Here is a 9,181-nt window from a genome sequence, read left to right on the forward strand (position 1 = left end):
GAGAGGGAGGGAGGGAAGGAGGGAGGGAAGGAGAGATTATTTTACATAAGCAGCCCTGGAACTACTGATTTCAGCCATTCTTCAACTAAATTGTAGCTCCTCTCAAGCTATTTTGTGTCTACATGTTTATCCATACGCCTCTGTCTCCAGCAATTAGCATTAAAAATATTTCTATTGGTATTTCTGCTTTAAAAAGGAATCTAAGATTTTCAACTTTTAAAAGGGGATTTTTTTTTTTTTCTCCAAGCTGGACAGGAAAAGCAATAAGTCTCGGAACTTACCTTAGTGAGTGCTGGAGACCCAGTTCCTGTGGAGAAATACCCATTTGCAAAGCAATCAGAATCCACAGCCACAGTCTGGAGCTTGCCAAATCCCAAAGAGGTAAAGGACAGAGGCATCAATGAAAAGTGCCCGAGAGATGTGCTCTTAGAAAATAATAATTTGATATATATATAAACATTTATATAAATGTATATTTGTATGTATGTATATAGGTATGTATTCACTCCCGACCTCAAGTTGAAACAAGTCACAAAAAAGTTAAAGCGTGATGAGAGGTGGTTGGGTTGAAGAAGCAGGGCAGAGAAAAATATCCAACCAAAGCTTCTCCAGTAAAAAGGGGGGGAAAAAATCAAACCTTTAGAAAGAATCCTTAAAACAGAAGATAGTTGGAAGAGGTACTGGGACTTAGACGCTTTTCAGAAAGCCCAGAAGCAGAAAGAAAGATAGATGTGCCCTGCTGGGGTCCCAGGTAGCCACCCCACCTGCCAGCAAGGGCAGACGGACTCCCATGTTCCCAGGCAGGTGGGAGCCGCTGGGAGCCCGGCCGCCGCAGCGCCGAGGGGCGGCGGGGGGCTCGGGCTCGGGCTTCTCCGGCGGGCGGCGGAGCTGGGTGGTTCCACAGTTCCCAGTGCAGTTCGGATGCTGTTGTTTCAGCAGTGCAGGCAAGATACCATCCAGGGAAATGACTATTACATCATCTTAAAGGAATATGGCTTGGAGAAAGAGGAGGCAGCTCCGAGTCACGTCGTCCTCAGTGACAGGTCGCCAGGACTGCACGGGGACGCCGCGCACTGGCCGTGGCACGCGACTCCCCGGCTCCAGGCTTGGGGCGGGGACGCGGCGCCGCGCAGCCACTTCCCTCCGCGTCCTGCCCGCGAGTCTGGAGTTTGCCAGGGCCTTCGCTTCGCCTTTTCTTCCTGCCTTTTACACCTCCACCGCCGCCACCATTCCCCAGAAATAAGCCCCCAACCCAGCGGTGACAGAAACACAAGTGATTTTACATTTGAAAAATCTACAAACAAACCCTTCGCACAGGCACTGAATTTCTGCTGAAGGGCAAATTTCCCCTCCATATAGGCTTTTTATTTTTTATTTTTTAAAAAGAAGAAAGCACACCGAACGACCCCTATGTTCAAGCTACAAAGTCGCTTTTCCTTAAAAGCAAAGGGGATTAAACCATGTTCTCCTTCAGATGCCCTCTCCCCCCTGCCCCGCCGCCTTTTTCTCCATCCCTGTGTCACCCCACCCCCAGCAAATGAATACATAAATACAGGCTCTCTGGAATTAATGATGCTCTTTCCAAGGAATATATGAGGCACTGGTACCCTCAAAAAGCCCACAGCTAACATCATGAAGTCATTATCTCAGCTTACCTGTAAGAAATTGTTACCTGCAACCTTTTCCTGGGGCTGTCTTTACTGAGCCTCTCTTCGGACATGCCCCAGCCCCCTCCCAACTCATCCCAAGAGGACTCTGGTGGAAGACACGACGGGCTAAGAGACATTTTACTCCTGTCCCAGAGGGCTTCCTTAAGTGCATCATTAGAGTTTCAGGAAGGCATTACCAGGGCAACCTAATCCACTAACAAAGTGCTTCCAGTTGATCCTGCCAGTCAATAATGGCCCAGCCAACAGCTTACAGTAAGTCGACCATTTCTCCTTTAAAATGCCAGCGTCTTCAAGCAGAGAAAGACAACTATCATATGATTTCTCTCATCTATGGAACATAAGAACTAGGATGATCAGTAGGGGAAGAAAGGGATAAAGAAAGGGGGGGTAATCAGAAGGGGGAATGAAACATGAGAGACTATGGACTATGAGAAACAAACTGAGGACTTCAGAGGGGAGGGGGGTGGGGGAATGGGATAGACCGGTGATGGGTAGTAAGGAGGGCACGTATTGCATGGTGCACTGGGTGTTATACACAACTAATGAATCATCGAGCCTTACATCGGAAACCGGGGATGTACTGTATGGTGACTAACATAATATAATAAAAAATCATTAAAAAAAAAAAAAAAATAAAAAATAAAATGCCAGCGTCTTAGGACTCACCCTTCTAATCAGAATATAGTATTTCATCTATGAATAATACATGTGAGGCACACTCCATCCCAAATAATTGCTATTTTAAAAAATAGTGAAAGCCAAAAATGGAGATGAAAGTATGAATTAGATACATTTTAAGGGATCATGTGTTTATTGTCAACTCTTGCCTCAAGAATAAGCTTAAAGATAGGCTCAGCAGCAGGATAAATTAATTTCTAGTTTAACAATCTTTTCTCTCAATAAGTATCAGGTTACTGAACACATACGGCGTATCAGCTAGCACTCCAACACCTGATTATATTTGACTTCCTTTCTTTAACTAATGTATTAACCTGTTCTGGCCTCAATCATTGGGATTTTAATGCTGGGCCAATCAAGGGACGGTTTATTATTTGGTGCACTTATATCGCCATCTAGTGTTCATAAGCTGTAAGTGCAGATCTGTAACTGACCACATACCCCAGCCAGAAGCTAGATATTTCCTATTTTTAAAGTTTTTATATTGGTTTAAGTACGACCAAACACACACTGTTCACCATGATGACATAAAATTTTAGTTGCCACAGGACAAAGGAAAAAATAAGTCTGAGTCCGTGTCTAGTAAGTACTGGACTTAGTTGTAGTTAAAAATAAGCAAATGTTTTTATTTTTAACAGAATGGGCCAGTACACCATGACAATAGCTTTGGAAATTGGGTATTAAAATATTCTGGGGACAGGGGTGCCTGGGTGGCTTAGTCAGTTAAGCACCCAACTTTTGATCTCAGCTCAGGTCTTGATCTCAGGGTCACGAGATCTCCACACAAAGCATGGAGCCTGCTTAAATATATATATATATATATATATATATATATATATATTCTGGGGACAGTTTGGCAGGAAGTAGGGATTGCGGGTAAGAAAAACCATAGGCTTTTCTCAAAGGAACTTGAGAAATGGAAATTACCATCTCACCTTAGAGATATAGAAACTGAGGACCAGAGAGGGAAAGAACTTCCACAAGGTCACACAGCTGTGGAGTAGCAGGATGGGGTCTAGATCACTGCCTACTCAGTACGATCAATGTCCTTTTTTGAACTGCATGTATTCTAGAATAGGGATGGAGAGGAGGCAAATAAAGAAAACAAGAATTTCAAGACTACACATTTGAAAGAAACCCAGCAAGTCATTTTAAAGAGTTTTCAAAACTAAGTTAAATTCAAGTCTAAAAGATTTTATAATTTAAATAAGAGGATTCTGAATTTCAAAAATGAGTTCTATCTGTTCATTGTTCTGGATTTCAAAGGTTAGGCTACTTTTTTTTTAAGATTTATTTATTTTAGAGAGAGAGAGCGAGCTTGTGTGCATGAAGGAGTGTTGTGGGAGGAGCGCAGGGAGAGAATCTTCAAGCAGACTCCCCACTGAGCCACTGAGCCTGGAGCCCAGAGCCCAAGGTGGGGCCCAGTCTCAAGACCCTGAAATCATGACCTGACTAAAATCAAGAGTTGGGCGCTTAACCTATTTAACACCCAGGGGCCCATAGGCATATTTACTTTTTAATCTACCTGGAGCCTCCAGAAATCAAGAGTGCATTTGCCTCTGTCTCACCTTTTGAGAGGTCAGGAGTTTGGTTCAAGATTGACCTGAAGCCTATTCAAGTTGGGGTCTACCGGCCTGGGTTGCCATCTTCTGATGCATACATTTTCTTGTTCCTTTAGTCTGGGGGAAGCAAACACACGAGAAGTGAGATTAAAGAGGTAACAGGCTTGAAGGAAACAAAGCAATACACCATAGAGAGAGATTTAAATAGTGCTAGAGTAAGCGCGTGAGTCTCAGGGAGGTTGTCAGTAAGCCCAGCTGCTTGGTGCCTTAACAAGAGGCAAGAAGCCAAGTCTAGGCTGTAAGCGTATTCCTGTCCTCCGTGTCAGCAGATAACACAGCTAGTGTTATTGTTCTGTTCTGGCAGCTCTCTGCCGAAACATTGTGGGATGCTACGCTCGGCCCAAAGGCTGAACATACAGCAACAGATTTCTCTTAGGGGAAGAGAAAGGAAGAATGTTTCATCCTGTTCTTCGTAATATGCAAGACTATAGCACGTTTGGATACACCATGGGTAGATTGTGGAGTTGATAAAATGTGTTTTAGCCTCTGTTTCCTGTTCCCTACTTTCACACGCCCCCATAGCTGAATGCTGAAGAGTATATTCTCAAAAGGACAATTATAATTTTGGAATAATGTGTTCACTTCACACATCCTTACCTTCTAACACATCCTTAAGTTTCCTCTCCCCTGGAGCAGAGATAGCTTTCATGCTGACTCTTTGTTATCAGGGAGGGAATGATCATAAATGTAGTCTAAAATGCCATATACTCATCCTGTCACATGCCCCAAGGACTCCTGCATCATCACCGTCATCGTAATAGCTGCCGTTTGTGGAGGGCCAGCCATCAAGAACTCACAACAGTCACCATCCCTCCTCCATCTCTGCCTGATGTCTGTGTGACATCCGACGAGAGGCTAACCGTCTCTGAGCCAGGGTAAAACGAAGATAAGAAAAAGACCTGCCTCCCAGGTGTGTTGTGCAGATTCGATACTACGATGCGTATAAGACCCTGGGCGCACTGTCTGGCCCTAGGTGTGTGCTCACAAGATACCAGCAGTCTCCATGACGGCGGCAGAAGTAACTGCATTTGTCACTGGGAGACCAAAGTGGAGGCATAAAGAAGTTATAAAAGATGCTCAAAGACTGAAATTCACTTCTACTTCCAAAATCCTCGCTCTTCTCACTATACAGGTGTAGGTGAAGATCATTGCTTGTTGTAAGCGTATGTATTCATAATGCGAGGATATCAGGATTTGCTGGGGCTGAGGGGGTAGCAGAATGGGAACTGAAAACAGACCCACAGTGATTAGAAATGAAAATGCCACTATCTTCCGCCCTACCGGTTTCCCTTCTCAGCACCCTTTCATTCATGCCATATGGATTTATTAAGAACCTCTGTGTGTCCAGCACAGTGCCAGGTACTTAAGATACAAAGCTGAATCCGATACAGTCTCTGAACACGACCACATACAAACACACACACTCAAAATCGTACCAATGGAAGGCAAAGATGAAAATGTTCCAGATTCGCGAGCGCTGCCTCTTAGTTGCAGACAGGTGCCTGCAGCTGTATTCAGCTTTGGGTCTCACATAGTCCACATATGTTTTGGACAAACCACTTAACCTCAGAGTGGCCTTTGCTTCCAGATCTATAAAATGAACCTGTCTCCCTTTATAGAGATACTGTGACTGATGGCAAAATAAAGATAAAATACAGCTGCCAAGTCATCAGAGACCTACCAGGCAGTAATTTGCTGTGTAAGAAACAGAGCAAGAAGGCAGCAAACAGCGATTTTGTTAACATAACGCCTTGAAAGAAAGAATTTGGATTAGGTCTGCATAATCTTCAAGTTGGAAGGGGAGACCCTTTGTGGTTACCCACTGCAGCCTCAGATCCAACTCCAAGTTTTACAAAATAGCAAACGTTCAGCCTAGTCATTTCTCTTGGTCTCTCCTCAAAATACGCTTGAACTATACTCTCTACATAAAGCACGTATAATAGCTAAAGCTGTTCATATCACCATCATGCCTCTGAATGGAAGTCTCTAGAATAAAGTTCTTCCAAGGGAACCGTTCATTTTAAGATCTGAGCTTTAAAGAAATGTTATGCTGATCTGAACAGGAAGTACTGCTATTCAAGGATGAGGCGGCATTATTGACTACATAAGCAGGGGCTACAGGTTTTTATGCGAGCATGTGACGGTGGAAAGAGGGTACACATTTCGGTAGTAGGTGTGGATGAATGGTCACCTTTTAGGTTTCCCTTCAAAACAGGATTATTTTTATTTTATTTATTTATTTTTAGAGGAGGGAGGAGAGGGGCAGCAGGATAGGGAGGGAGAGAGAATCGTAACACAGACTCCACGCCCAGCGTGGAGCCCAAAGCTAGGCTCGGTCTCACAATCCTGAGATCATGACCTGAGACGAAATCAAGAGTGGGATGTTTGACCAACTGAGTCACCCAGACCCCCGGGTTTCCCTTCAAAACCGGGCAGTTTTTCTGGAGCACACGGTCAAAGTTAGAAGTGCATAATTTGGCCACGAAGTTGTGTAAAGCCAACCCACACACATATATACTTAGAAACTGTGATCTCAGCAGTGTGGAATACACACTGGGTGGGAAGTGAGGGGAAAAATTGAATATAGATGCCCAACTATCCAGCAACTGATTCCAGCAAATACACAAGCAGTGTTTTAGAAATAGCTATAAAAAAACAAAAGAAGTCTACTCTTGCCTCTCCCTTCAGTCCTTTCCCTAGAAGTCTCCTTACCCATGTAGTATTTGCTGTATGATGCGTGTTACATTTGTTGTATTACACATGTTGGTTTAGTCTTTACTATGTTTGCTAAATGTTATGCAATACATCTCTTGGTAAGGGAGTAGTATAATTTGTAGGCCAGTAATTGTCAACTTTTTATCTCCTACCTAGGAAACACATTTTTCAAATGACATCTTTGTCATTATTCCAAAATATGCAACAGATGCAAGCAGTATCAGAACAGAACAAACTTAGGTCTCAAGTTCAAAAACATTAATTAAAAAAAAAAAAAAACCAAGTGGTCAGAAATTGCAATAGTATGTCACTGGTCTCTAGAATGCATTTTTATTTTTTCCTGAATAGTTTTATACATGCATAATGGAATTTATTAAACAGCCTCCAACAACTTGCAAGGAGTAGAGTTTGAAAATCCCTGTTAGAGCGGAAAGGAGCAGGTGTTAGAATCAGGCAGATTCAGGGGCGCCTGGGTGGCACAGCGGTTAAGCGTCTGCCTTCGGCTCAGGGCGTGATCCCGGCGTTATGGGATCGAGCCCCACATCAGGCTCCTCCGCTATGAGCCTGCTTCTTCCTCTCCCACTCCCCCTGCTTGTGTTCCCTCTCTCTCTGGCTGTCTCTATCTCTGTCGAATAAATAAATAAAATCTTAAAAAAAAAAAAAAGAATCAGGCAGATTCAGGTCTGAAAGAGGTACATACCAGCTCTAGGGCTCTAGGATCCGGAGCTAATCACTGTACCTCTCCCCAGGATGTTCTCCTCGTGTATATATTAGAAATAAAAATATCTACTCTGCAGGATTGATGTAAGGATTAGAGATAATGTTCTGAAAGTGCTTGGAATACGGCAAATGTTCAATAAGTAATGGGCAATGTGATTCTATTTATGCTTGGTTCGATCACCTCCTGTGCCCCTCTTCCTTCCCCTCCCTGTGCCTACGCCCCGGGTCTGTGTGGATGAGTGGATGGACGTGGTACCACATTACTCATTCATGCTGGTGATGTGACTGGTCCCTTTTCTGAAAGTCTGCTGCTTCCTTCAAGCAGGAGAAGAGAAGAAAGGAAAGGGATACTGGAACTCGAAGCACATTTGTCCTTGGAGATGGACAATTAGTTGATTTAAAAACATACTCTCCGGCCTTAGTAAGTAGCTATACCTTTCAACGGATGATGAATGGGGGAAAGCAAATGAGCAGGCTGGCTCGTTCAAAATATCTCACATCATTTCGCAGTGATTCAGCACAGTCACTTTGGTGTAGCAATTGTTTGTAGAAGGCATTTTTCACAACTAAATCCAAACATGTCATTCTCATAGGTTGGAATGAATCTTACCCGTGGCATCCGCAGATGGGGCACAGCAGGAAGACAGAAGGACAAACACCGAATAACAAATGGAACGATTTAGTTCAAGGAACAAAATTGAATTGTTTTATTACAAGATTTGAGAAGTCAAAGCTGGGGATTTCACGTATGCTCTGAAATACCACTTGGTATCCAGAGCACTTTCTCCCTGCTTTTGAGTGATGTACAAGAAATCCACAGGGCAGGGATCATTTGTCATTCACCTTGCTATCCAACCGACAGCACAGGAGCTCCTGTTTTGAAGGTGCTCACTACATCTTTGTCGAGTTTAATTGCAGGAGCAAGAACGTATCCTCAAATTGGCCCAATAAAATGATATGTAAGAAGCTGATGGGGTCATATTGGGATGAGCTGTTGTTTGGGAATATAAGGCAGTTGATTTCAGTTAATTAATTTTATTTTATTTTATTTATTTATTTGAGAGGGAGAGAGAGCAAGCAAGAGCACAAGAGCACAAGAGCATGGGGAGGGAGAAGCAGGCAGGGAGCCCGATGCAGGGATGCGGAGTTCGATCCCAAGACCCCAGGATCATGACCTGAACAGACGGCAGCCGCCTGGGGCACCTGGGGTCCCTGGGTGGCTCAGTCGTTGAGCATCTGCCTTCCTCTCAGGGCGTGATCCCAGGGTCCTGGGATCGAACCCCGCATCGGGCTCCCTGCTCCGCTGGGAGCCTGCTTCTTCCTCTCCCACTCCCCCTGCTTGTGTTCCCTCTCTTGCTAGCTGTCTCTCTCTCTCTGTCAAATAAATAAATAAAATCTTAAAAAAAAAAAAAAAAGGCAGCTGCTTAACTGACTGAGCCACCTAGGTGTCCCCTGATTTCAGTTTCTTCATCCAAACATTGAGTTCTCCATGCTAGGAAGGACCTGTTCATTTGGTCAGGTCCCAGAGAAATCAACTGCCTGCAAAAAACAGCCTTTCTGAACTCACTCCTGCAAATGGCTCATGTGTGTACCCAATTGGAGTCAAACTGTAATGAAAAAAAGAGAGACATTAAAAGGAACACTCCAGCAAGAGCAAGAGATGACAAAGTTTCCAGTTTCAAAATTTCATTGATGCCTCTTCCTTAAAATATCCATGTCGGTGCCTGTGGCCAAATAAATTAGTACAATTATCAAATGAAACCAATCCTGACTGCT

The sequence above is a fragment of the Ursus maritimus genome, unplaced genomic scaffold (genome assembly GCF_017311325.1).
Source record: "Ursus maritimus isolate PB19 unplaced genomic scaffold, ASM1731132v1 scaffold_5, whole genome shotgun sequence".
NCBI lineage: Eukaryota > Metazoa > Chordata > Mammalia > Carnivora > Ursidae > Ursus > Ursus maritimus.